General features: G+C 42.2%; 1 long non-coding RNA gene across 1 annotated transcript; it reads left to right on the top strand.

Moving 5' to 3' along the window:
* Positions 1-1,559: 1,559 nt before the first annotated feature.
* Positions 1,560-14,094, top strand: LOC107127748 (uncharacterized). The gene is made up of 5 exons (XR_001485908.3): positions 1,560-1,729; positions 4,337-4,617; positions 4,747-5,003; positions 8,783-8,947; positions 13,911-14,094. It is a non-coding gene; the product is annotated as an uncharacterized lncRNA (long non-coding RNA).
* The last annotated feature ends 2,395 nt before the right edge of the window (positions 14,095-16,489 follow it).

Raw genomic sequence — 16,489 nt, 5'->3', positions numbered from 1 at the left:
TAAAGACAATGAATGCAAAACCAACTATCTAAAATGTTGTCTTTTAAGTGCTAGAAATTTAGAGCTGTGGGAGGGCTTAACTCTAGCTGAGAACCCACCATGAGATTGATAATTGTAGTGAAGTTGGAAGTTGAGCTACGTCTTGACACATGAGCAGGCATAGAGTCCACGACTCGGGGAGGAAAGAGGGAGCATTCTGGGTGAGAAGAAAAAAAGTCATGAAAGCATGGAAATTCATTCATCTCTGAGAAGTATGAATGTAAGTTCAGTAAAGCTGAGAAATAAAAGGGTGGAATGAAAGACAGGTGAAGCTGAACATATAGGTAAAGGTCAGATTATGAATGGCTTTTTTTTTTTTTTTTTGAGATGGAGTCTTGCTCTGTCACCCAGGCTGGAGTGCAGTGGCGCAATCTCGGCTCACTGCAACCTCCGCCTCCTGGGTTCAAGCGATTCTCCTGCCTCAGCCTCCCAAGTAGTTGAGACTACAGGTGAGCACCACCACCCCCAGCTAATTTTTGTGTTTTTAGTAGAGATGGGGTTTCATCATGTTGGCCAGGATGGTCTTGATCTCTTGACCTCATGATCTGCCCATGTTGGCCTCCCAAAGTCCTGGGATTACAGGCATGAGCCACCGTGCCCAGCCCATGAATGGCTTTTTAATATGAGTTGTTGATTGTTTTTTTATTTTACTATTTGAGGTGGTTAATTTAAGAGAGTGTCATGATCAGATTTGCATGTGAAAAATATTACTCTAATAGCACAGAGGAGGGAGGACTATAGTGTGCAGAGGCAGTTAGAAGGTTACTGCTATGGTCCAGCTAAGAGATAAGAGCCTGGACAAAGTCATTGGGAATGGGGGTGGTGATCGAAATTATTCCAGAGGTGAAATCCCTGTGACTTGGTGATTGACTGGGTGCAGGTAGGTGGGGAGGGCATCCTGGATGTCATGGGATGTCACTTGCTAAGCTCCAAATTGCTGCCTCTGGGTCACTGGGTTAAACAGAGCAGCTATTCTGAAAGTATGCCAGCGTGTACCATTGATTGGCAGCTGTGTGAAAAGGCACAGGAAAAGGCACAGCAAAAGGCTGCTTTATTATGTTTCTCAGAATAACCACATTCTTGCCACATGATTTCATTGTACAGGATTTGTAGGTTCTTTTGCGTTTTATCCATCTGTGTATTTACTGCTGGTCTCCTGGGAAGAGAGAAGACAGGTTATTTCAGAAATACAAACCCAAAGCAAAAACATTCCCTCCACGAGACTGCTCTGAAATTAGATTAGTTTGTCAGATTAGATTGGAAAGGAATCTTAAATCATTTCCTACAAACTGCTCATTTTGTAGATGAGGAGGCTATGTACAAGGGAGGAAAAATGATTTGTTATCCAGTAAATGGAACCATGGGCTTTATCTGAAGATAGTGAGAAACAGTAGATCAGCATGGTTAAAAAGAAGGAATCAGATCGCTCTGGGCTTTGCTGCTTACCAGATGTGCAATCTGGAAAGTGTTATTTAAGTTTATCTGAACACCAGTGTACTTGACTACAAAATGGAGTTGCTGCAAGAATTAAATAAAAAGATTGCGTGTTCACAGGGATGATGCATCTGAGAGCTCAATGCATGTCGGTGATGACGAAGATGAAGATGCTGTGAGTGATGATGATGAGGAGGAGGAGGAGGATGTAACTGAAGGAGCTTGGGCTTTGCCATCAGTACAGCTGAGTTAAAATGTCTATTACTAGTTGTTTGACCTTGTTATGATGATCTAAATTCTATAACTATCAATTTAATTACAACACATAACATAGAGATAAGAATCTTGATCTTGCACTATTTTGAGAATAAAGCAAAATAAGATGTATATTTCAAGTATCTAGCACAGTGCCTGGCACAAGGGAAACGGTCAACTAAAATTTACTTTCCATCTCGAATCCAGACTTCTTTTTCATCTCCTTCTTCTCCTTCCCTTTCTCCCTCTTCTTCTTCTTCTTCATCCTTCTCTAATAAAATTATTTTTATTAATACACTTTATTTTTTTAGAACAGTTTTGGTTTCACAGCCAAATTGAAAGGAACACAGACTTCTCATATAACCCCTGCCCCACCTGCACAGCCTCCCCCACTATCAACATCCCCCACCAGAGGGGCACAGTTTTTACAACTGAGGAACCTACATTGACACATCATTATCACCCAAAGTTTATGTTAGGGCTCACTCTTGGCATTGTACATTCTATGTGTTTAGACAAATGTATAGTGACATGTGTCTATGATTATAGTATCATGCAGAATAGATTCACTGCCCTAAAACTCGTCTGTACTCCGCCAGTTCATCTCTCCCTCCTACTAATCCTTGGAAACCTCTGATCTTCTTACTATCTTCATAGGTTTGCCTTTTCCAGAATGTCATATAGTTGGAATCATACAATTTGTAGCCTTTTCAGACAGGCTTCTTTCACTTTGTAATGTGCATTTACATTTTCTTCAAGTCTGTCCATGGTTCATTTATTTTTAGTGCTGAATAATATTCCATTGTCTCCTGTATGGTAGTTTATTTATTCACTCACTGACTAAAGGACATCTTGGTTGCTTCTAAGTTTTGGCAATTATGAATAAAGCTACTATAAATAAAAGTGAGCAGGTTTTTTTGTAGATGTAAGTTTTCAACTCCTTTGGGTAAATACCAAGGAGCATGATTGCTGTATCTCATAGTAAGAGTATATTTAGTTTTGTAAAAAACCACCTAACTGTCTTTCAAAGTGGCTGTGCCATTTTGCATCAATACCAACAATGAAAGACAGTTCCTGTTGCTTCACATTCTAGTCAGAATTTGTTGGTGTTCTGCATTTTGGTCGTTCTAATGAGTGTGCAGTGTATTGTACTGTTGTTTTGATTTGTGTTTCTCTGATGGTATACAGTGTGGAACATCTTTTTGTGTAATTATTTGCCATCTGAATATCTTTGGTGGGATTTCTGTTAAAGTCTTTGTCTCATTTTTTTTTAGAATCAGGTTTGTTTTCTTTTTGTTGAGTTTTAAGTGTTCTTTGTATATTTTGGATAAGAGTTCTTTATCAAATAGATATGCCTTTTGCAATTATTTTCTTCAGGATCTGGCCAGGTAACACCACAGTGTTCTCTTGACAGGGTCTTTTGCAGAGCAAAAATTATTAATTTTACTGAAGTCCAACTTAACAATTCTTTTTTCTGGATTATGCCTTTGATGTTGTATCTAAAATTATCTCCAAACTCAAGGTCATCTAGATTTTCTCCTATTATCTTCTACGAGTTTTGTCATTTTGCATTTTATACTTAGGTCTGTGACCCATTTTCAGTTAATTTTCAGTAAAGGTGTAAGGTCTGTGTCTACAGTTGTGGGTTTTTTGTTTTTGTTTGTTTGTTTGTTTGTTTTTGCATGTGCACGTTCAGTTGTTCCAGCCCTTTTTGTTGAAAAGACTTTTTTTCCCTCCATTTTATTGCTTTTGCTCCATTGTCAAAGATCAGCAGGCTATATTTTTGTAGGTCTATTTCTGGGCCCTGTATTCTGTTCTATGGATCCATTTGTCTCTTTCTTCCCTAGTACCATGCAGTCTTGATTATTATAGCTTGATAGCAAGTCTTAAAATCAGGTAGTGTCTCCAACTTTGTTCTCCTTCAATATTGTACAACCTTATTTTTTTATCTTTATGCTATATTGTCATTTATTCGTTATCCGGATATCTAAAAATGTGTATTACCATCATTACTCCTGAAGTCGTTCTTCTCCATTCCACATGAATTTGTTCTCTACAATGTATGTCCACCTCTCTTGTAACTTGTAGATAATGCCAGATACTGCCACTCCACTCAGCGAATCCCTGGGTCAACTTCGGGACGAGGGCAGTTCCCACAGGGAAATCCTCACCTTTCCAGAAACTGGAAGCATTAAATGTGGTCTCCCACCTGGTTCTTACATCTCCATCAAGACAGCATTTGACAGATATAATTAATAATTTATTGTTTGGAGACATTTGCTAGTTTCCTTGCTTCAGCAATTAAAACAATATTTTATCTTTTCGGTTGTTGTTTTTGGAGGGGTCCTAGGAATGACAGTGGAATGAAATGCTTCCGAACCCCTTTTCCTGAGCGAGGCTGATTTCCTTCAGATACTACAAAAAAACCTAAATAGCCCTATACTCGGGGATCTTTTGTAAAAGCGGCAGGTCTTCTGGCTGTAATGCAGACAGACCAGCTTGACAGCTCACTGTAACTGAACATGACTGAAAATCAGGTCAGGGATTGTCACCCGAAGAGAACAAAAAGGTTGGTAACCAGTAACGAAAATGTCCCTGTTGGTTGTAGATGGAGGCGCATCACAGAACTGGCAAGTGCCCGCCTCGGGGAGGTCCATCTTTTCTGGAACTGCAACATCCCATCTGTTTTCTTTTATGCCTTAATATCCCCAAAGTCACTCTTGCCAAACGCTACAGAGCACATATTTATTGTTTTAATTAAAGTGAGTAGGTTTGAGGATTTTAAAAGAGAACTTTGAAGCTCTCCAAGGGGGTTCCAAAATCAGAGAAGGGAAAGCTTACACCAGAATGCATTAGAGTGAGAGCCTCATCCCAGGCTTCCTGATTGAGGTATGAAAAGAGCACTGAGGTTATCTCAAAGGACAGTTCAGGGACAGAGGAAAGGCAGTGGGTCTGGAAGGGGTAACAACTTGCCTGCAAATTTTTTTCTTTTTTTTTTTTTTCTTTGTGGAAGAAAAGGAGAAAGGGAGCAAAGAAGACGAAGAAACACTGCAACAAGAAACATTGAGGCTCATGTCTTTGTTTTGTTTCTCAAAAGATTCCATTAGACTCAATATGTCATTCTAAGTGCACCCGGATATAGTGTAGATTTAGATAACTCTCTCCTCCCCTTCTGACCTTTATTATGACTGCAAAAATTCTGTGTGTGAGGGATAAATAATGCATGCTCTCAGCCAAGAAGGGAAAGAAGACCCAAGGAAAAATTGCAGAATAGAGTGAGCAACATCTCTTTCTCTAGTATGTTTTTCGTTTCTGACCTACTTCCTCCTACCTCCAACAACACCCCTTGCCCTCTCTTCTCCAACAATCAGAACCTGAAAACCTGGAAGAAGAGTGCTGGAGAGCATAGGTTTGGGAGTCAAACCTGCATTTAAAATACTCACAGCGATGACATGTCAATTGTGTGATCCTAGGCTAGTCCCTTCTCTTCTCTCTGCCTTGATCTTTGTAAAATGAGGATTCCCATCTTAGCGTGCTCGATATCAAAGGCTTTGGAAGGACAATAAATGAAGGTGTATGAAAATGAACGTTCTCCACTGCTCCATGAGGAGCAGACAGAAAGGAGAAAGGAAGTCTATTCTGGTCAGTTGTGGGCCTGACACATTAGGCGGTGAGCTGCAGTGGATGGAGTCACTGAGCTCAGTGAGTCTAGAATTACTTCATAGAGGTAGGAGAGAGCCCAGAAACCTAGTCAGAGGCCCCAGTCTGGCTTCGGTGGCAGCAAAGGGAACAAAGGCTTGACAGTCACCTGTGGGCTGAGGGGCTTGGTGTTTTGCTTTTGTTTTTGTTTTTTTACCATGTCGAGAAGTCAGAAACCCTGTGCTTCCTGCAGTTAAACAGAAAGAGATGAAGAGACAGCATTGAATTCAACTCAGTTCCCAAACTGAAATCAAAGACGAGTCTCACACAAGAATAATTTTTCTGTCTACATGTATGTTTGTTTCTTATTCGTGCCTTTATTTTGCTGAGGACTGTTTTCCAGCTGGTGGTTTAAATAAGGCCCCAAGCACTTGACCCTCAAACGTTTGGATTAGAAAATGAGGTGGGAAAGGAAATGACTGTAGGGCAAAAAAATCAGCTTGGCTACTTAATGCCTGTGGGAGGAAGTTGTAAGCAATAACAGAAATAAAGTTTGAGGATTGTTTGCTCGTTTGTACATTGTCTCTGACTCCCCAGTTGCACACCTAATTAAGAGTTGGACAGTTAGGCAAACAGTTTAAATGTATGATAAGGGAGTTTGGGATTAACACACAGTATAGGAAGAGGCACATCTGGTCCTTAGAAAATCATGGGAAGAAGTGTCCCTGCAGTGTGTTTTTTGGAGCCCCAGCCCCTGCTGCTCTGCGGGCATTTCTGAAACTTTCTGATACTGCTTTAACTTCCTGTGTCTTTTCACTCTATCTCTGGAACGTTAAATGTCAGAGATGGAAGAGATCTCCATGGAGGCAAAATCTGAGTATTTTCAATGCTTCTGCTCTCTTGGTGCCCAACTTCTCCACTCTCCTACCTATTTTCCTCCTAGACTTTCCTTTACCCCTTTGTAAAACTAGCCTTCAGAGCCTCCACTTCCTATTAGGTTGATATGCCTAGGTAGAAAGAGAATGTGTCTGTGTGGGTAAATAGAACCATCTCTCATGAAGGCGGGAGCAAGCAGGTATTTCTGATTGACCTCAGTGCTGGTCCTCACCATTAGATCTCTGGGAAGGTGAGAGGGTGGAGCTCCTCTGTGGACTCTCTTCACGCCCTGCCCATGGATGCACCAATATAAGTTTTCTACAGACAACAAATGGTTTGGGGTAATCACAGAAGAATTCCCTTTCTTGTTCCTGTTCCAGTTTCACTGCGTGTTTCAGAATTACAATCTCATGAAAGGAGTACAGCTGAAAGAAGAGAGCTGAGTTGCTGTGCATAGTAGAACTGTGGCACTGCTGGGCAAAAGGAGGCAACCAGCTTGCCAGGGTGAGGATGTTGAAAGCTTCAGTGCTGATCCTGTAACCCAGAGAAATCCTTGACTCTGGATGCAAAGGGTAATGGGAGAAGTTGCTCAGGAATTGCTTGAGGAATCTGCACAATTAGCTTCTTCCATTCTTACTTCCTATTAGAGGCATCCTTGCCATTTCCATGGCAACTGGGAGGCTGCATGGGTGTCACTGAACCATTGCTTGAGGAGAGATGGGAGGGCCATCAGGCGGGGCAGGTAGGTACAGAGGCTGAGAACTGTAAATCTTTTTGTCCTTACCCATGGTTTTAACAGGGTGAGCTCCAAAAGCAGATGCAGGAATGTAAGGATCATTATTCATTTTGTGACCTCAAGGCCCGAGATGCCCATCTGAAGTCATAAAGATGCGTGATGCGACTAGAGATTGGCACTAGAAAGATCCTGTGGCCCTTCTTCCTATCATAGGCTTGGCTGCCCTCTTTTCTTCCTCTGCCCACAATTGTCTTCCTTTGCCTTCTTCTCCAAGCCTCTGTCGGAGAGCAAACTTAGGACCAGAGTCAGGGAAAAGGCATACTTTTCTTTTGCAGGGAGCTGGCTGGTTTGAGGGGGATGGAAACTATAACACAGAGGTTAAGAGCAATGTCTGCTTTCTGGCTATGGGATTGTGACTGTCAGTTGCTTCATTAGTAACATAGAAATGATGATAAATCCTCCTACATATAAAAGGCTGCCATGAGGATTAAATGGGTTCCTACACATGTGACACTTCGTGCCTGTCATGTAGATGGTCCTATAGAAGCAGGGTGACTCTATATTCAATGTGTCTAGAGTCGTCCCATTTGTGCCTGTTTTTCCAGGGTAATTGTTGATTGGCTCCCTTTACATGTCCAAAGTATCTAAGGTTTGGGTGCTAATTATGCTATTGCTCTGTAAATTGTGTTACCTGTTTTACTATGGGCAGTGATCCAGTATTTTAAGACTTAAAGGGTGAGTTGACACAAGCTAGGAAGTGAGGCAAGCAAGAGTTTGGCTTCGGAGCATCTGCAATCAACCCATTCAGGTTTAACTGCATTTATCTTGGAAGCGAAAGAATACCCTGTAACACTGAAGTTTTGCCCTTCCCCACCCACTCCCATCTCTTGGTGAAATGTGCCAAGAACCAATAAGGAAACAGCCCTACCAAGGTCCCATTCAGTGATGCACATTCAGAAGGCAAGTTTTGAGAGCCCTGCACAGGGATTGCTTTCTTCTCTGCTACAGGTCAGATAAGTAGGATCAGGGTGCTGGGTCACCAGAGAAGCAGCAGAGTCATGAGTTCCCAGATACACAATAACTATCTAGAGATGACCACAAATGCAAGACCTTCTTCTCTGGGAGAAGGGCTGGGGTCAATCTTTGCAGAACATTGCCACAGGGACCATCTTGCCTTTACGTTGCCAGAGTAGCAGGTTCAAAGCTCAACTGGAGAGTAGGTCCTTGTGTACTTCAGATTATGATCCATCTATTATCATCTATCTATCTATCTATCTATCTATCTATCTATCTATCTATCTATTTTTCTATTATCTATGTATCTATGTATCTATCTATCTGTCTGTCTGTCTGTCTGTCTGTCTGTCTGTCTTTACTGCCATCAATACAATATCTGCTTCTCATTCTAACACTCTAGACCCTGGAGTCAAATCCAGCTCTTCCACTAACCAGCTGTGTAAACTTGAGCAAGTTCCTTATCTTTTCCACATCTCGCTTTTCTCTTCTGTAAAGGGAGGATGATAACCGCTTCTACCCCATGGGGTTGTCTGAGAATTTTAAGCCATTTATGCCCTACTCATAGCATGTGCTTGGTGCACAGCAAGCACTATAGTAACTATTGATGTTATTAACACATTATTTCCTTCCTATTATCCTTAAGAGAGAGTTCTTACCTTCTCACCTCATCTCTTTAGTTTTCTTAGTGTAACTCTAAATTAAAATAAAACTCTTCACTTTGTTAGGAAGAGGACCATGACTTTCTTAGGCCCGACTAACATTTGCACTCACCATTTTGTTACACAGATGGGCAAACCAGGAAAACAGAGCTCAGTACAGAAGAGAGTTGGGCAGCCTCTGTTCCTGTTTGGCTCTGTCCTTGAAGAAAGTGATAAGAAGTGCACAGATTTTGGAATTAAACAGACCATGGTTTGAATTCTGTATCTTCCAGTTGTAACCAGGTGGCATTGGGTAAATTATTTAACCTCTCAGAGCCTTAGTTTACTAATGATATAGGACTTAAGAGGAAATTATTTAGGCAGATAGTGAGGATATGGAAGTCCTTGGTAAGGTTTTCCTTTTTTAAGGAAAAGTAGCCCCCAAATCCTTTTCTTTTCTAACAAACAGCAACCTGTAGAATTGAGTGGCAGACATAGACAAGCAAGCTGGAAACTTGCATGGGTGAAGACTACCTGGGACTAGGAATGTTCAAAATGGTGGCTCCATGTTCTCTTCTCTTTGCCAGCCATGTGTACAGTAAGAAGCAGACAACATGGCACCAGCCAAGTGAAAAGCCCATTTGCATAAGATTAGGGTGGGGTGGCCAGTCTTACCCACATGCTATGTAAGCATCACACCTGGTCCAACCAATCCGTGGGCCCTATGTACATCAGACACCGTTTCCTCAAGCCTGTCTGTAAAATCTGGTGCACTCAACCATGGGCCAGAATTCCCATTTGGGCAACCCTCTCTCTCACAAGAGAGAGAGCTGTTCTCTTTTCTCATTCTTTTGCTTATTAAACCTCCACTCCTAAACTCACTCCTTGTGTGTGCCCGTGTCCATCATCTTCTTGGTGTGAGATGATGAACCCTGGGTATTTACCCCAGACAGCTGCACCACTTGACTAATATATAATACAGGGAAAATTGCATCGTTCTTATAGGGACTAATGTGTGAAAAATTCCTAGCATAATTTCTGCCATGCAGCAGTATTCCATAAATGTTGACTCCTTGTCCCTTCCTGCTATTAGATTGTAAGCTCGTTGGGGGGAAGGAGGTTGTGTTTATTCATCATCCTACCTCTTAGCACTTAGCACAGTGCTAGTAACTGAGCAAGTAATCAGTCACTATTCACTACATGAGTGCTGAATGAATAGATTTTTCATGCATTACATACCTTCTCATAAATAAATATATTAACTTTCTACTTACTGCATCATGGCTAATCACTGCTAGAGATGAAGGCTTTGGGGATTTAATGATTTTTGAAAACTATATTCAAGGTTAAATTACGAGTCAAGCCAAGACTTTAAACTGCTGGAAGCAATTTCCTCATATTTCAACAGTTGCTCAACCTCATTCGATTTATTTATGCAAAGCCTTCGAACCCCTCCTCCTTGTATTTTCCCACATCCTGAGTATGCACATCATGGCAGCATCCTTGCTGCATTTCCTTGGAAAGAAAACAAAGGCATTGAACACAGTTTAAGGCTGAAGTGCCTCAGGCCTTGTGTTGTCAAAAGGAATTAACTAGAAGGTGAGGGGATGTTTGTCCTTGACATCACTCACTTCACTTCCTTAGTTCTGCATTTACTCACAAAGTGCGAGGAATGGAAAAGGGAGATGGATTTTGAAATTGGCTTTTCTCCTGGCCTACCCACAGCTAACTCATGAGCTTCATTCCTCCCTAAAACTCCATAAAGGGCTATATCTGCTGGTGGGGTGGCTGGGGTGGGGCTGAAACTGCTTTTGCGAAGATTACAAGAGTGGGAGAAGTCTAGTATGGCTGACTCCATCTTTCTTCTAGCCTCACAGGTAGGGCATAGGCCTAGCTAACCATAGGAGGAATTTAGTTTACATTTAACTCTGAAGCATGGATAATAACAGTTCCTCCCTAAAATGAATCCCCTGCTTACTCAGGGACTGGAATTTCCTTTGTAAGACTAATGAAAGGCCACAAGAGTAGGATTCTGGGAGGGGCCTGAATTCTGCTAAGATGGAGATGTAGCTAAAGGATAACCAGCCTTGTCTCCTAGCTTGCCTTTCTATAATCCCTTGCTGCTCAGGAGTCATGTGGCCAAAGGTCACCAGATCTGTGACTTCCTCAGTTGCTTCTATAGATAACGTCACCATTGTAGAGCCTCAGATTGCTCTTTTGAAATGTTTTAAAGATTTTTGCATTCTCACAGCCAAAAGACTCCACCCATATCTGGGACTCAAGACTCAACTGGTCCTGTGGCCCCCACCCAGAGGCAGACTCAGCACATGAGGACTGAATCCTTATGAGTTCATCCCCAGCCGATTAGCAGCATCCATTCCCTAGTCCCCTGTCCCCCTAATTATCCATAAAAATCCTAGCTTCTAAGTTCCTGGGGAGACTGATTTGAGGTGTAACTCCCATTCTTCTGCTTAGCTAACTCTGCATTAATTACACTCTTTCTCTACTGCAGTACCATGGTCTCGGTGAATTGGTTTTGTCTGTGCAGCAGGTAGAAAGAGCCTATAGGGCGATGACAGAGATCTGCTTGTTCAAGGTTCCCTTTGTTCTTATGCCTCCTCAGCCATCTTCTTCTCATGGTCCTTGGTACTTAGGATTTCTTGGTCTCCTTGGAGGCATGTCTGATGGGATGAGAATTAATCAAACAGGGCAATTCCTTCCTGCCTGGAGTGGTCTGGGAGTTTCTTGATTTTTTCTCTGGATTTTAAGCTTCTCCAGGGCAATGTTTTGTTTGCTTGCTTTATGTTGTTAGTACCTAAGACTGAGCATCTGGCCAGATACAACAGCAATCATTTGGAGGGGGAGGGAGGGAAGCTTGTGGCCCTTCTCTGTGAAGGACAATCACATTTTATTTTATGAGAGGCAGTCATTTTCCTGAGGTTGTAACAAAGACTTTGTGTATGTGTTGTCAGGAAGGGGATGGATACTGTTGGAGACACTTTTTGAGAAACAGCAACTGTCTCTCTTTATTAGGTAGGGACCTGGGAAGGTGTAGACCAATGTGCAAATGGATCCTGTAGATCCACAAGGCCGAAAAGGAACAAGATGGTAACTCTGATCCTAGAAACATTTGATGAGGGAAATAAGCAGGCCAGAGAATGGTTGCACTCATCAGGGTTCATGGGCTGGAGGGAAGGGGCCAGGTAGATTGCTCAGGGAAACCTGGTTGAAGGTCAGTGTGCAAATAAGTCCGGAAGGGTCTCAGCACCTGGTTCCCCTGACACGGTGTATAGACCTGAGTAACAACAGTTGAACATGTGTGCTTGTGAACTAAAGGAAATATAACCATAGCTCCCCACTGTGTGGTGATCTAGGCCAGCACCAGCATGGCCTTGGCTGTGGTGGGAAGTGTCGCTACACCCGTATGAGATCATTATTCCACAGTGACCTCTGGTGGTAGTTTGGAGCAATTGCATTTGCCCTTGGAGGAGATGGCCCTGATTGATATTTTAAAGCAAGCTTGTCCAACCCGCTGCTCAGAACAGCTTTGAATGTGGTCCGACACAAATTTGTAAACTTTCTCAAAACATTATAAACATTTTTTTCTTTTTTGCTCAGCAGCTATCGTTAGTGTTCGTGTATTTTACGTATGGCCCAAGACAAATTCTTACTCCAATGTGCACCAGGGAAGCCAAAAGATTGGGCATCCCTGTAATGCAAGAGTGACTGACAAAGCCCTGGAGCTCTGGGATAAGTGGTGAGAATAAATATAGGGAAGATAAAATAATATCAAGAGGCAAGGAGAGAGATTCTGGACTTCATGTTGATTAGGAGAAATGGCTTGAGTGATTCATTTAACAACAACAAAAATATGTGACTATAATTGTACCCCAATTGCTGAAATATCTCATACCTGTTGCAAAATTTTTATTTAACTATTTTACTTATTTATTTATTTATTGAGACAGGGTCTCGCTGTATCACCCAGGCTGGAGTGTAGCAGCATGATCACAATTCACTACAGCCTCAAACTCCTGGGCTCAAGCAATCCTCCTTCCTCAGCCTCCTGAGGAGCTGAGACCATAGGCACATGCCACCATGCTTAGCTAAGTTTTAAAATTTTTTGTAGAGACAGGATCTCACCATGTTTCCCAGGCTGGTCTCAAACTCCTGGACTAAGGCCATCCTCCTGCTTCAGCCTCCCAAAGTGCTGGGATTACAGAGTTAAGCCAATGCACCCAGCTGTAAAACTTATGTCGTGTGCAACGCATATAGGTGGATTTCAGGGCATGTTTGTTGAATGAAGAGGATGGAATTAAGCTTCTAAATTCACACTGATAGAAACTTCACATACTTATCCGTTTTATTTCTTACAAGCTGATAAATGTTTTTATCTTCATTCTACCGATGAGCCGTTGAAGGGCCCATCTCCAGCAGTGACTGGTAGAAACAGTATTGGAACCCAGAACTGACTCCTGAATCCTTGTTAGCCCCACTCTGTCATCTCCTGGGTCAGATGGGATGCTGCCGGGATGTCTGCCGCAGCCTCGGGCATTGAGTGGTGAAACAGATGATTTGGATGGATATAGTTAATGGAGGCCTGGGGTCAGTGAAGGTGATTCAATTGAAACAAAGTCAAGGAAAGTTTTTACAAAGGGAGAAATGAGGCGTTTTCTCCTGAGAGTTATGATCTGGTGAAAGGATTATGGTACTGAAAATCCTAGCAAAGGCATCAACCAGCAATACTTGTGAGTTCCATTAGTTACAACCGTCTGCTATTGGGGATGGGAAGGGAGAAGGGAATAAAAGAAAGTAAGCTAAAGGTGTTTGTATTGAAAGCCAGAAAAAAAAAAAGGAAAAAAAGGTCAGCCAGGTGGGAACATAAAAAAGAAAAAGAGAAATATTTTGATAAAACTGATACACTGAGATCATTCAATTGAAAGAAATGTTAAGTGCATATGGGTGATTTTGCAAGAAGTCCTGCCAAAATCATATGAGGTTAATTATGTTGACCCCCATTTTCTGCTCCCACACTTGACTGAGGGCATTCCAGACTGGAAATGACACCACTGCCCTCAGTAACATGTCTACAACAACTAATGATCTCTCTGGAGTGTAGCTCAAGTTCCTAGAGTGCAACTGTAACTCTAGAAGCAAATTGGCTTTGCACTAATGGCTTCAACATAATTGCTAGTAGTTTCTGGTCCATTCTGGCAAAAACACAAAGAATGCAATTGTTAAGTGCTTTTTCTTTCTTTTTTATTTTCTTCTTTAAGGGCCTATGGTTCATCTAGCAATATCAGAGAATATGTAACTGCTGGAAGCTCATTTGTGCAGAAGCACTGGTTAGACCAAGTCCCAGGAGGGTGGGGACCTGAACTGCCACATGCACATTGTACCCAAGAGCCTGGCCCATGAAAGTAAATCAGTGGATACTTGAATAAAAAGAAGAATATGTGCTGAAGTTTTGTTTCTTTGAGGACATTTTTTTTTCTTTCCATAGTTTTGAGCATCTCTGGTGTTTTGAGATTTCTGCCAGTCTTTGAGGATGCAATGCTCAATTAGACTTGTTCTCTTTCCTCAAAGAGCTTATATAATAGTTAGTGAGCTAATTCTCCTGTTTTGAGAGACAGGGGAAAATGTTATGTTATAATGAGTCATATCGACTAGGCCTGACTTTGTTACTTTTTAAAAAACATTCTTCCACTCCTGCTTGGATATCTCCATATACAAGACTCAGAGACACGTATGACACCCCTTAGGAGGGGTTCTGACGTGCAAATTTCTGAGACCCAGAGGCACCCACCTTCCATTTTTCCAATGCCCCAAATTCTATGAAAACCACGAGCACATGCATTCATTCCCATGTTCTTGGGTGCCTCGCCTATCAGACAAGGGTCACAAGATCTGCAGGGCAGTTGAGTTTCAAAATGAAAAGGATGTGAAAACAGCTGAAGCCCCGCGAGCACTTGATAACTGCTTCTTCTCAAGGCAAAATAAGATTCTTCTATGAGGTAACAGGCTCCTTCTGGGCTTAAGTAGGCGTAGGGTTTACAGCGTAGATTCTTGTGCTATGGTTTTCCCAGAAAAGAGGGAAATCTTGAAATCACAGCACTTTTGTAGTAGGGAGGATTTCAAGCAGTGCTTAATAAGGTGTACATGACCACAGCAGAGTTTCCCCACCCATCTCAGGGAAAAGGGCCCTGAAATTAATTGTGAGGATCCTCTCCTGTCCCCAGGGACCTAGATGAACCCTGACTAATGAATATTTAAATCTCACTCGTTGTCTGCTCTCACACTCAAACCCTCATTCATGACTGTATGCTTTCCATTTGGCATGGAACAAAGAGAGATCGCAAGCCCACAGGGTATAGTTCCATGCCGCCTGGGCCTCCTTTAGACATTAGCGTTACAGTAATCATATTGATAATGGCATCTTATCATTGCCAAGCTTTTAATATATATTTATCAGTGCTTTACACATTTTAGCTCATTACATTCTCCCATCAGTCCTGTGAGGTGGGCACTGTTATTGCTCCCATTTTACAGATGAGCAAACTGAAGTTTACACAAGTGCAATAGCATGCTGCAAGTAACATAGCTGGTGTGGGTGGGCCCAGGATTTAAACCCACAGTCATCTGGACAGCAGCACCCAAACCCTTACCCACAACACTCAGCGGCCTCACAAGGCATCCGGCTGGTGGTATGACTCAATGAACTTGACTCTTTCTGGAAGTTCATTCCTGCACCAGCAGTGGCACTCTTGAAGCCTTAGTCTCTTTGCCTAAAATAGGCAGAATAAACTCATAGAACTGAATGAGATGTTGACTCTCAATACATGCTGATTTCCTTCTCTCCATGGAAATCCATCTGCATAGAAAACTGAGTGGGACATTTTAATGTCAGCGAGTTTATGGGTCACACAGCCCACAAATGCATGCCTGGTTATCCTATATACGGGTAAGAATCGGGTTTACCCACCAAAGCATTTGAGCACTGACATTGTTTTAATCAATGAATTCAAACTCTATCGGATTATAACTCTTCTCAATGTATTGTGGCTACATGTATTGTGGCTTTAAGTGGAGCCCATGAATGTTTTGGTTTCAGGTGGCAGCCTCTGAATGTTTTCCCAGCAAAGTTAATTAAATGTACCCGACGCTCTCCATGCGCCTTCCCTGTCTCTCACACAGTCAGGCTTGCAATTTCATGTGCTCTCCCTTGATCTATTTTTATACCATCACGTAATAATTTATCTGCTAAATATATCCATCATGCTGGATTTGCATTTATTTTTTTATTAAGTTGCCTGCCAGCCTGCCATAGTTTAATGGTTGTTTACTCAACTCTCTGAGTACTGGAGAGTGTAGAAGTACAAGACGTGGGCCCAAAGCCAGCCTCTGATAGCTGCTCTGCTCTGTGACTTGGGGCAATCCCTTCCTGTCAATCCAGGTCTCAGTGTGCTCCTTTATAAAATGGGAGCAGGAGCTACACTGAAGAGTTGCTGTGTGGTTTATGGAAGGTAAGATAGTAAATGTAGTATAAACAGTGGGGCTTGACATTAGAAATGGTTCATCTTTGCATGGGTTTATTGAGTATTACAGAGTTCTCATCACCATGCATGCAGAGATAGGCAAAGCAGGAAGGACAGTAAGCTTAAGGGCTGTGGAAACAGATTGGCCCTGCTCCCAGCTCCTCCTAGCTCTGTGACCTGGGACATATGGTTTAACCTTGTTGTGCCTCAGTTTACTGTAAAGTAGAAATGATCACTGTACCTATGTCACTAGTCTATATTAGGATTCACTTAGTGGTTCCCAACTGAAGGTGATTTTGTCCCCAGGGGACATTTGACAA

This window comes from Macaca fascicularis, chromosome 16, assembly GCF_037993035.2.
Source record: "Macaca fascicularis isolate 582-1 chromosome 16, T2T-MFA8v1.1".
NCBI lineage: Eukaryota > Metazoa > Chordata > Mammalia > Primates > Cercopithecidae > Macaca > Macaca fascicularis.
The sequence above is the reverse complement of the archived record's forward strand: the minus strand, read 5'-3'. Positions and strand labels throughout refer to the sequence as shown.